Source organism: Brassica napus, chromosome A3, assembly GCF_020379485.1.
Source record: "Brassica napus cultivar Da-Ae chromosome A3, Da-Ae, whole genome shotgun sequence".
NCBI classification, from domain to species: Eukaryota; Viridiplantae; Streptophyta; class Magnoliopsida; order Brassicales; family Brassicaceae; genus Brassica; species Brassica napus.
Window position 1 is genome coordinate 32,231,638 of NC_063436.1, and position 12,845 is coordinate 32,244,482.

General features: G+C 32.8%; 1 long non-coding RNA gene across 1 annotated transcript; it reads left to right on the forward strand.

Moving 5' to 3' along the window:
- The first annotated feature begins 4,894 nt into the window (after positions 1-4,894).
- Positions 4,895-6,040, forward strand: LOC125592378. Its single transcript, XR_007328305.1, has 2 exons — positions 4,895-5,694; positions 5,809-6,040. It is a non-coding gene; the product is annotated as an uncharacterized LOC125592378 (long non-coding RNA).
- Positions 6,041-12,845: the final 6,805 nt, after the last annotated feature.

The following is a 12,845-nucleotide window of genomic DNA, read 5'->3' on the forward strand; positions in this document are numbered from 1 at the left end:
GCTTTGTCGTCGTCGGAGAAGAGATCCCATAGAAAGACTGTAAAGTAATTGTCCTCAACTGTGGTTCCCAGACAATATCATCTTCATCAATCTCCATCTCTTCATCACCAATTACTTCCATTTCCACTCCATTAACCACCGTCAAGACTCGCAAGGTAGCGTTTGGACAGACATGTTGCTTATTCCATTTTGCGTCACAAGTAAAACAAAGCCCAAGTCTCTTTTTCTCAGCAATTTGTGTCTCTGTAAGTCGAAGTGTTGGTCTTGCATTTGTAGATTGCTTCTGTTGTTGAGTATTCCCTTGAACCGCTGGTTTCTGCTTCCAACTGCTACTAGGATGAAAACTAGAGTACGCTTTCGTCACAGTACCAGAACCTCCAGGATTTGTCTTGTTGCGTTGTTGCATCTCTTTTTGAACCACACTGAACAATGAACTAGACTCCATCTGATACGCAGTCGATATCATATCAGGCAAATCCACTGGTTTGCACATCGTGACCACTTCTCTCATCTCCGGAGTCAGACCGTTCATGAAAATTCCCTCCTTTTGTGTATCAGATAATCCTGCCACTTGAGTCGAAAGATCTTCAAACTTGTGTATATACTCCGCAATATTACCAGTCTGTTGAACGTTGAAGAATGGTTGACTAGGATCACGCAACTTCACTTTACTAAACCTCGCAATCAGTCGCTGCTTAAAGTCCATCCAATTACGAAAAGGTTGCCTTAAGATCTCACTATTGAACCAGCTCAGCACATCTCCACTCAAGCTGATTGACACCAACTCGATCTTCATCGCTTCACTATATCCTCCGATCCTGAAATATCTTTCAGCTAACGCAATCCAACCATACGAATCATCACCGTTGAATAACGGTAGTTCGATTCGACGAATCAAACCATCGCGATCGTCAATCAACGGAGGTCTATCTCTCACAGTATCAGACCTAAAGCTACGGCCAGGTTCTAGATCGGAATCTCGTACCTGATTTTGGCCGTTCATCGGAATCTGATTCAGATCATCGATCCCCGGCGGATTCGCGTTCTTCGTCAGAAGATTGAATAGCTCCGTGAACTTCTCCTCCATACTCGTCATCGACGCACGTAACTGCACCGACGTTTCTTGCTGCTCCGCGTAATTCGCCGCGACCGTTTGCGAAAGCGATTCTAACGTCGTCGCTCTCGTCATCGTTGCGATTGTTCGATCCAGAACGCTCACTCGCACCAATTTGATAAGAACAATGATGTATTGTATACAAGATCCGCCCAACCGCCCACTCTTAGTCTCTACACTCCAGAGCACTAAGCCAATTCTTGAATCTCACACACGAGATACAAGCCACAATGATTCCTAACAGAATGAATTGAATGAACAAACTAACGAGCCTTTTATATCTAAGACTCGTGTACAATATCTATTCTTATTATAAAAACTAACAACTTGCCAGCTCATCCCTTTACTTCTCTCCTTTCTTCCTGATCCCTTCCTTCTTGCGAGATACGTAAGCCCTCATTGGCATATCAAAGGAATAGGAGATCTCAACACCTTCATTATCTTTAGGTCGCTCTTAAGAGTCAGTATGACTCAAGCAATTATCTTCAGGTTAGATAGTCCTGATGCATTTTTCGTATCATGTATCCTGTATCAGGGATTGATATGCGTGTAGGAACGTGGGACCTTTTGTGTTTGGTTACTTGTAAAATTTTGGAAATGATGTGCTGTGTATTATAAATGGACTGGAGTTAAGTTAGTTACTCTTTAGAAGCGAAGACCCTTGGGTTGTTGAACTCTTTGTTCTGTTTTCTGATTCACTTAGCTCCTTTTTTGGCTAACGTTCCTCATCTTAGGGTGTTAGCACAGGTAGGTTAGGTCAAATTTAAAGAATCATGGTCTTCCACATCTATGTTGTCTGCTTCTTCGTTTGTCTTTTTTTTTTTTTTTTTTGTAATTGTGTCTGATTGGTGTTATTTCTGTTTCAGAATTTACTTCTATTTGGCTATGGTGCGATATTCAACTTTCTTTGAATACTGGCAACTGTTATATATAAAGGTATGCATATATTTTAAAATTGTCATGGAAGAAAGTAATACGTTTTCTAGCACCATGATTGCTTTTGAAAATTCTTCTAGATATATAACCCTGAGAACTTCATGATGCATTGCTGAGAAATTTATTATTGACAAGGTCCTGGCAGCTTTGACATCCTACAAGGACATTCTTAGGCAACCGTGTTTCTAATAATGAACAACGCAGCACAAGGGATTCTTTCCTCCCTTTTCTTCAAATATGCAGGTAATTAATACCGAGATTAAACTTTGTTAGATCCATTTAGTTTCTGACTTAGTTTGCTTGAGTTTATATCTGGAGAAGCTGAATTTTGTTATATATAGTCAAGGTTTATAACAGGATTGTTTCAACGTATCTTTGATACTTTCAGATACAAGCTTGAAGAAATATTCATCCACAGTTGCCACAATCTTTACCGGGATAGCCTCAGCAGCACTCTTTGGACATGTTACAACCATGAACTTTCTTCTTGGAATCTCTATAGTTTTCATTTCAATATGCGCCAGGTAAAACCTCATATGAACCATATCCTTGATGAATCAATCTAACTAAACAATCTCTTTCTGGAGGAGTTTATTTATCTACGCATTTATGTTTCGTTCTTTTCACCCCTTGCCAAAGTGAAAGACGAGCAACAGAATGGGAGCCTAGAACTAAGCAATTCAAAGGATACTCAAAGGTTAGTATCAATATACATAACAGATACATTATCGTCATATTTACACCATTTAACTTCTTTTCCTATCCTGTTATTTCCATCAGGGCTAATGACTCATTCATCAACATGGCCGCAGGAGCAAATGAAGAGGTGAAGAATAATGAACTTGCAAAGCCAGTTCTTGTACTTTTTCCCAACTTAAGTCTGAGATTGATAATTTTCTTTTGTCACTGTGTGTCTGTTCAGGCTACTCACGGCGGTGAGACAGACGACAAGAAGCCGCTTCTGCCCAGATGAAAAAGGTTTGTAAAAAGATCGCTAACAAATTCTATCCCAACTTATCATCTATTCCCTTTAAAGATCTCAAAAACCATCCATCATCTAAGAAAGATTCTTACCAAAGAAACCTCTAGAACCAATAAGGAGACTCATCATCTACTTTTGTGCCTTGTCGCTGCAGGTTTTTAAACTCACAAGTAGTATGTTCCAGGTCGGCATACTGGCAGGATGCAGTGAGCAAAGAAAATTTTGATGAGACCCAACTCTTGATTCTCTCAAGTCGGTTCAAGTTCATGGAAAAACCTCTCATGTCTACAGATGTATTGTCTTGAGATAGATTGAGCAAACTTGGTTAAGTTATACATAACACTTGTATTCTTTGTTTTTTTGGGTGAAATATCATGTCACTTTCTGCTTTAAGACTGTTAGTACTTGGAGTAAAAAACACAATATATAGAATACTTATATAAGACTCGAAACAACTCCACCAAACATAGTCGAATAGACAACAAAAGACTTGGAGAACATATTTGTATATGATATGGTAACACATGAAAACAGAAACCATTTTCTCATTATTACATAGAAGAATCATTTCCCTGTGATGGCTCAGCTACTGATGTTGATGAGCTCAGCGAGCTTTAACCACAATGTTCATGTTCTGTCTAAACTCTGATTCATATTGCACACACAACGCTGCAACGGCTGCAAGCTGCCGCAAGCTGAGACTCAAGAAAACATTTCATGATTAGTTTCAAAAGTGTGTTACACAAGTTAGAGATGAAGTTCTTTTATACACCTTTGCAACTGATTTTGAACATGAAAGGGTTAATAACGGTTAATGGTCAACACTGGTAATTCTTATATCAACCCAATCAAGCTGTGTGACTTCCGATGTTTTGTTCATCACTATATATACCATGCGAAAACAAAAATTAAAAAAAAAAAACCGAGAAAATCTCATACACAAAACAACACAACACATCAATAATGTATCCGGCCCCGCGCTTGCGCGGAGGCTGTGCCCCTAGTATCTAAAAAAACAGTCGCAGATGGTCTGTCTCTCTCCTGCTTCCCCATTCACACTGAAAAAACAAGTAACCTTCAGTAGTTAGGTCCTTTGGGATATGACTCGAGTCGTTTTAGCATCCAAAGTCATGGAGCGTGCACTGATCACTAAGTGGGGATGCTCCCTGCCTCCCTTCAGGGTTCCAAAGTCCAAACTCAACGGTCGCAACAATTTCTATTATTCTAGTCAAACACGAGTTTGGGCCTATAGACTGAAATTTATGACTTACGGGCTATAACACATGCAGTATTATGGGCTATTCACTTGTGCGTATAATTCATGTGTTTGGATTGGCATGTAATTGAAAGGACCTAGGTCGAAGTCTAAACAAATTATGCGGCATATCCATACAGTGTCGATCACCTTCTTAGCTAATCTACATCTCTTCATTTTAATTGGGCTTTATTTATAACCTTGGGTCTCGTATTGCGACCTTAAGTATAATCAACACAATAATAAGGCTAGGTTCTCTCCAACAGTTGACACCTAAGCTTTTAAAATCACTGAAAAACTGCCATGTCAATAAATGAAAAAAGTTGAGAAGCCAATGAAAACATTTTATTTGTACACATCACATCTAATATCAACAGATAAGCATGTAAGCTCGAGAATCTTCTTCATCCTCTCCAAATCCAGCGACCATCGTTCTCATGAGGTTCTAATCTTTATCTGAAGTGAGATTTAATCGAAAGGACAAAGCATAGGGGTCCTACGACAAAGGATTAATCAGAAAGGGGAAGAAATAAGCCGATTAGAACCAAGAACGTAGCCGAAAATGCGTTGATTTGATGGGGCGAAGAAAGGGATACAGGTAGTATTATTATTAAGTATCTCTCTCACACTCTTGATGATGCAACGAATCTGAAATTAGAAATCTTTGAATCTTGCATCAGAATGCATAAACGCCAAGATCTAAGATTTGTTGATTTTGAAAGAATTTGGGAAGATAATGAAGCAGATGATACAAAGGAGAGAGAGATGATGACGCCTCTGTAAGAGATGATTCCGGAGGAGATGAGTCCTAATAATAATAATCACCCAGTCTCCTCAGGAGCTTTACTATTCATTTCAACATTTGCTTGTTCTGTGATTGAGCTTCTCGGCAGAAAATCGTAGGTGAAAAAAAATGGAAAAAGAGCGAAGATGATCAAGTGTCCAAAAAGACGAGTCATGTCTTTTAAGGTTATCAAGAGTGTTAGCTGAGGTTGAACATAAATTTGGATGTTCTGCTCCCTTTTTTCTTGGGATATCTCAGAACGACCTTGCATCTTTCTATGTTTTTCTTTGTGTAAATGTTTGCAGAGAGGAAGCGAAGATAGCAGCTTGGAAACATATGCACAAGGTTTGGGACAGTTGTGAGGATGAAAGCAGAACCTGCCATTAGAAAACTCTCCGATCCTTCACTTATATGAAAACTCAGAAAAATCAATCAGACCATGATGATTCTATTGAAATTTCTTTTTGCTTGAATCACATGTGAAGCTGGAGAAAAAGAAATGAGCATCACTGGTACAAGCTTCAAACAACCAAGTTGAAAGCACGAGAGATCATGAGTTCAGTATTCAGTGATCATGAACAAGAAAAAAAAGTTTTTGACTATAGATCCCTGCAATAAAAACCGTAATCTTCTTTCCATGCTTTGTACATATAATTTTAAAATGCTTATCTATACCGATATTTTTTTGTTTATTTGAAGTGGACATTACAATATATCGTTGTTATGATCTGTTTCAGGCTGTTGAAAAAACTTTCGACGAAACAGCTGTTCTTGCCGCAAAGTATCAAAACCACCAAAGGTCTTTAGGTAAGTCTGTGCGAGAGTTTGTGAGCTTCAGAGGTGAAAGCATCAATGGAGAGAAACCTTTTTATATTTAACGTGTATCCCTTTATCACAATGCTTACGCATTCTGTTTTCTTTTATCTCAATAGCAACAACCCAAAAAGTTGAGAAATGAGATTCATGACATAGTGATTGGTGTCATAGAAGTTATTGAGAAACCAGAATTAAAATATCATATATAGTTCCAGTTGGTTCTAAAGGTCTCCACCAAAACCTGTAAAGTTGACACACGTAAGAAAAGTCATGGCTTGTGGTTAATTTGATCAAAGATGCGTGTGTATTGTATTATAGGAAAATTATAAAATGAGATATGATGATGGTTAAATATTATGCTCGTGTCATCTAAAAAAATAGACTGCACATTCAAAGTGATGAAACGAGCAGAGAAACAAGATCAATGATTAAGAATATAAAGATATCTTGAACAATCTGCAATAGAAAAAGACAGAATTTTTCTTTCACTTTGTTAATAAAAATATACACATTTGAATTCTATAAAACTAACAAAAAATGGAATAGTGGATTAAATCAGACATGTCAAAAACTGTTGAGCCTCTCTTCTTTTTGTTACTTAAGGGTATGACTCTTTTCTCCGCTACCATCCGCAAACGCAGCTTTGGTGGTTGGTAGCGGTTGTTGGCGTTTGCAACAATCATTCAAACCGTTTTAAACCACTGCAAACCGCTCTAAACCTCATAAATTTAAAAGTTGGTTTCAGCTAGCGTTTTCGGTTGCGGACGGTTGCGGGATGATAATTTTTTTTCTTTTTTTAACAAACAATATAAATTCAAAAAAAAATATTCAAAAAAATATTTTCTATATTTAAAAAAAATTATAACTATAACTTTCTAAATATAATTTTTATATTTATTATAATATTATGATTTTGATATTTTTATAATTATATAAAATGTTAATATTGTTCATTTATTATTTAACCACTGCTGCATTTGGTAATTAATCAGTCATAAGTATCCCACAAACGCACCAATTTCTAACCGCAGAACCAATCATACAAATCACTTAAAACCGCTAGAAACCGCAACCATCCTTATCCGCAAATCTAACAAAAAAGTATTGTAAAAATAATAATTACATACAATAATATTTATCATGCTATTAAATCACATCAAATTTCACCTATTTATTCTCTAACATTTTAGTATTTAATAACAAGTGATAACACAAATATAGAATTTTCCTATATATGTTTAGATTGTAAATATCAGAATTAAAAACTTATAATTTATACTGATATACCTATTTATTTTTAAAATATTTTTTAACTATAATAAATATAACAAAAAGTTTTTAAAAAAAATCCCGCAGCATCGCGCGGGTAATTACCTAGTTATATCAAAGATGAAAGATGGATCACCCGAGTTAGTTGAATATTACATTTTTATATACAGTGAGATACGAATCTGGTCCATGACTTGAGTGTATCATATAAAGGAAAATGAGAAACAGTTAAAAAAAAAGAAGGTTTTTTTCAAATGATAATGATTTAGCTGAGGCTGCTTTCAAAAAATGCATTCTTTTCTTTCTCAATTTATATTTTTGTTCTAGTATTTAGAATCATAATAGTAATAAGATGATAGTGACTGTTATTGTAGAAAAAATGTGTACCAATTATTAAAAGATAATTGATGAGAAACCATATCACGAGTCAGGACCCAGATATCTTCCATTCCATATCTTTGGTTGCGAAAAGAAGAAGAAAAAGAATTGCACTATACAATGGTCCCTGCTCAAACTGAGGTAATTTTGTCATTTTCATCTTTTCTGTACGTGCGATCCTTCACACAATTTCTTAATATTTATTATTTTACCTGATGGATTTTACTACACACGCAAAATAATTATAGTTACGTATCAAACAAAAAAGTTTCAAAACAACTTCACTATGAGTATATATTTGACAAATCTTATGAAAAATATTATTATACGAAATACTATATTTATCAAACTACCAAAATCATATTTATTTGTCGAGCTGACTAAAACATTTGGATATATTTCTTACAATAATATTTTTCATTATGTACTTATATGAAAGTATTCTAACACCAGTTAGAAGAGCAAGTAAGGAAAAAAAAGTTCGTTTAATCATATACATAAGGGGCTCTATATATAAGACTTGACAAAGAAAAAAGATAAACGTAATAAAATTGAAAGACCTCACACAATGATGGTAATAGACTATTTAGAAGGACGATGACACGAAGAGACACACCGACTTTGTTAGGCCGAATCAAAAGCGAGGAGAAAGTTCATCGTCTCTCTTTCCTCTCTTTTTACTTGCTTTTCACAATAACACACACATATTCACTCATACACATACGTATAAAACTATACATGTATATGTGGTTTAAGGCTTGCATCATGGCTTGCGTTTACAAGTGTTTCGAGACACGATAGTCCATAGTCACTAATCCACTACAGTGACTACTGTTTTCCCGAAATTATACGCGTAATTGAATTGTTGATATTCAACTGACTTTTAGTGGTGTAGAATAGTCTTTTTTTTCTTTCTTTAGGTATATTTATACGCTTGTTAAAAAAAAAAGGTATATTTATACGCAAATTCTTATGGTATAATTCTCTAACATAGTCCATCTATTTTGCCAATGATACGAAAAGACCCCATAATTCGTAAATTATCCGTTTTAAAAACTCGTATATTATTATTTTACTTAACCTGATTATTTCATAATAGTTATTGACTAGGATAAGACCCGCGCCTTGCGCGGGATTAAGTTATTATTTTTATTATATTTTAGAGAATGAAACAATAGTTTGGCTTCATTTGAATTACGGGTGTTCAATCCGGATATCGGGTTGGTTTTGGTTCGGTTCGGTTTTTTTCGGTATTTGGTTAGTAAAATATAACTATTATTCTAAATCCATATTTACTTTGACTTTAGTCTTTCACATACTTTTGAAAGATTTCAACTGGACGACTAAATTGATCAGCCAATCTTGTTGCTTTAAATCATTAGTGTTTATATATATATATATATATTATTTAGTTTGAATATTTATTAAATAAAAATTCATATGCGTTATATTTTATGATCATTTGTAACTTATTATAACAAAAAATAATCTATTGATCACAAAATTTTCAGAGTGGGAATATTCAAATTTCTAAATAATATATAGACGTTTTGAAAAATTCAAATATAACATATAAGAAAAAATATAAATGTTTTTATTATATATTTAATGTGATTTTTTAATATCTTTCAATAATATAAAATTAAAAAAAAAGAACTAAGATACCAAAATTGTTATCAAATATTTATTATTCATAATAATTAATTTTCATATATACGTTAATCATATTAGGTAATTTCGTAGCTTCTAATTAAGGAAAGTGCAAAAAACATTTTGGTAGATTATTTATCAATTCGATAGTTAGTTTAATAAAAAATATAATGTAAGTTAAGATGGACAAACCTATTTTTCTAAGAATAGTATATTTTATATAGTCATTTATTAAATGAGAATTTATAATCATACAGCTCTATGATCATTCATATCATTTTATAACTGAATATTTAAATCATCGATAACAAAATTTTCAATGTGAAATCTTTAATAAGTTTATAATTTATAAATGTTTTTGAAAATTCATTGAAAGTTTTAATATTAAAATATTTATGTAATCTTATGGTATATAGTATAATCTATATATATATATATAAATATATATGTTTTATTATTAAATGATATTTTTTACTCATATGGTTTTAAAATAATGTGTATCTTCTTATAATATTAAATAAAAGTTCATATTAATACAATTTTATGATCATTTGTAACTTATTATGACAAAAAAATAATCTATTGATCACAAAATTTTCAGAGTGAGGATCTTCAAATTTCTAATAATTTATAGACGTTTTGAAAAATTCAAAATATAACATATAAGAAAAATTATAAATGTTTTTATTATATATTTAATGTGATTTTTAATTATATTTTAATAATATAAATTTAAAAAAAGAACTAAGATACAAAAATTGTTATCAAATATTTATTATTCATTATAATTAATTTTCACATATATGTTAATCATATTAGGTAATTTCGTAGCTTTTATTTAAGGAAAGTGCAAAACATTTTTTGGTACGTTATTTATCAATTCGATAGTTAGTTTAATAAAAAGTGTAATATAAGTTAAGATGGACCAACCTATTTTTCTAGGAATAATATATTTTATATAGTTATTTATTAAATAATAATTTATAATCATACGGTTCTATGATCGTTCATATCGTTTTATAACAAAATATTTAAATAATCGATAACAAAATTTTCAATCTGAAATCTTTAATAAGTGTATAATTTATAAATGTTCTTGAAAATTCATTGAAAGTTTTAATATTAAAATATTTATGTAATCTTATGGTATATAATGTTTAATATATATATATATATATATATATATATTTATTTTATTATTAAATGATATTTTTTACTCATATGGTTTTAAAATCATGTGTATCTTCTTATAATAAAAATGTTAAACCATTGATCATTAATTTTTAACATAATAATTTTAATAGTTTTAGTCATTTATTGTCGTTTTTAAAAATTCAAAATATAACATATACGAAAAAATCTAAATTTTATTTTTATAGCTAATTTGATTGTTTAATTTATTTTAATAATATAAAATTAAACAAAAATGATGGAGGAGATATACATTGTTATCAAATCTTTATTATTAAACTCATTAATTGTCATATATATATTAGTCATTTATGGTAATTCCGTAGGTTTTATTTAAGGAAAGAAAATATCATATCATATCATTATATCATATAGTTTGACTAATTTATGTATCTAACAACATATAAAAATCGAATGTGGACCTACTTATTTTTCAATTGAATGTAATTGACTACCTAATTGAGTGCCACCTATGCATTAGGACCTCTTTTAATTAATACAAAATTGAGGTTACATCTTTTCAAATGTTCCTCAATTAATATATAAGGGATGATAGATATTCTTAAGAGTGGACTTTTGTTGTCAAAGGCTCAATGATTCGTCTCTTTACAGAGTCAAGATCTCGACGTGATTGACAGAATATTTACTTATATTCCTTTTAATCATGCATTTTTATCCTCCGAAATATTTTGATTTTTCATATAAATAACAAATCATTCCCAATTCCGTTTTCCCCAATATGGTTCAGTTATTCGCACCCGTTTACATTTGAGGGTAATATTCGCGACGAGCTTTTAGATTTAGAACATAGGAATAGTTGTCAACTTTTAAGAAAGGACAAAAATATCTGTTTTAAAAAAATCAAAAATCAAAAATCTCTGTTCTGAGATGCTTCTTTTTTTATCAATAAGAAGTATACAAATAAAACCGAATTTTCTATGGATTATTCAAAAAAAAAGGATTATAAAGTTTATCAAGCGTGCAAACTATATGAAAGTATCACGAGTATTATATGAATATGATAGATAGCCTTTAATAAGCACACACTTAATAGATGATATACGGGTAGAATAAACTTCGTTGGGCAATAATCCTACTTCTACATATGTATGATAACATCCTAAAATTCCTTTTGACATTCTGCAAAAAATTAAAGAAAACAAAATTAAAAACCGGTACCCATCCTGAGTTCCGATATTTTCGCATGTAATTTCAAGTATATATTCTGATTAACATTGATAAAACTAGTCCGTCAATTTTGGTGGTTTTGTTAAAATATAAAGAAGGTGTGATTGACGGGTCTTTTTGTGTGTCAATATTTATTACACGAAACTGATATTTGAAATGGGGCTATAACAAATAAAGAAGCATCATCCACAATTTGACTGTGCACAGTTATATTAAAAGAAAAGGACAATAGATAGAAAAAAGAGATAATAACACTGCAGGGCAGTTTTAAGTTTTAATTATCACCAAAAGGAGGTTTAGTTATGAAACCTCCACTAACTAACTAAACAACACACTAACTAAATGATTTTATGAGCGGGAACGCACCATAGCCGTTCATCTCGCCTTTATTTTAGACGTCTCAGATCAATTCCCCTTTTCTTATGATTTGACTTATATCTACCTTTAATCTCAGCCCTTGGATAATACTTTTGTCTTTCTAACTCGACGGTCCAGATTAAACCCTCACCAAAGAGCCAATCTCATCTCCATACCTTCTGTTACCTCTACGGTTTCTCAAACAAAGCTCCCCTCCGGCTTCATCCTGGTGTTACGGCAAAAGTATTTTGCAATGACCTAATAATTACCCTGCTGTCTTAAGTTTCATAACTTATGCGTCTGGGTTCGCAGGTGTAAGCATGGCTGACCATTGCATGGTTATCCTCGGCGAATGGAACTCAATGAGGCTCGTTTTGGGAGTTTGTAATCGACAAGAAGAAGATATCTAGGATCGTCCCCGTCCGCGCCGGAATGTCCCTCAGTGAATTACAGACCAACGTCGTTCAAGAATTCGTTATAACCCACACTCATCGTTATGTACACATAAATCTGTACTGATACATATGTGCAAGCCTACGAGTATACATACGGCGGTGTACATACGGGCTTCTACATCTAAGGGTGTACATATGGCGGGGTACACCCATATAGATCAACTTGAGAGAGTGGTTGAAATTGGCGGTGTACATATGGACGTGTAAATCTAAGGGTGTACATACAGACGTTTTCATTTAAGGGTGTACATATAGCGGTGTACATATAGTGGACATATAGAGTGCATGTGTGCGTTGAAGGGTGTACTGTTAGTACATAAATAGTGACCGTGGACATTAAAGAGTGTACAATAAAAGGTGTGACTATATGGATGCACATATAGTGCATATATAGAGGGCATGTGTGCATTGAAAAGTGTACATAGAGTACATATATAGTAGACATGTACATATAAGAGATGTATAGTAAC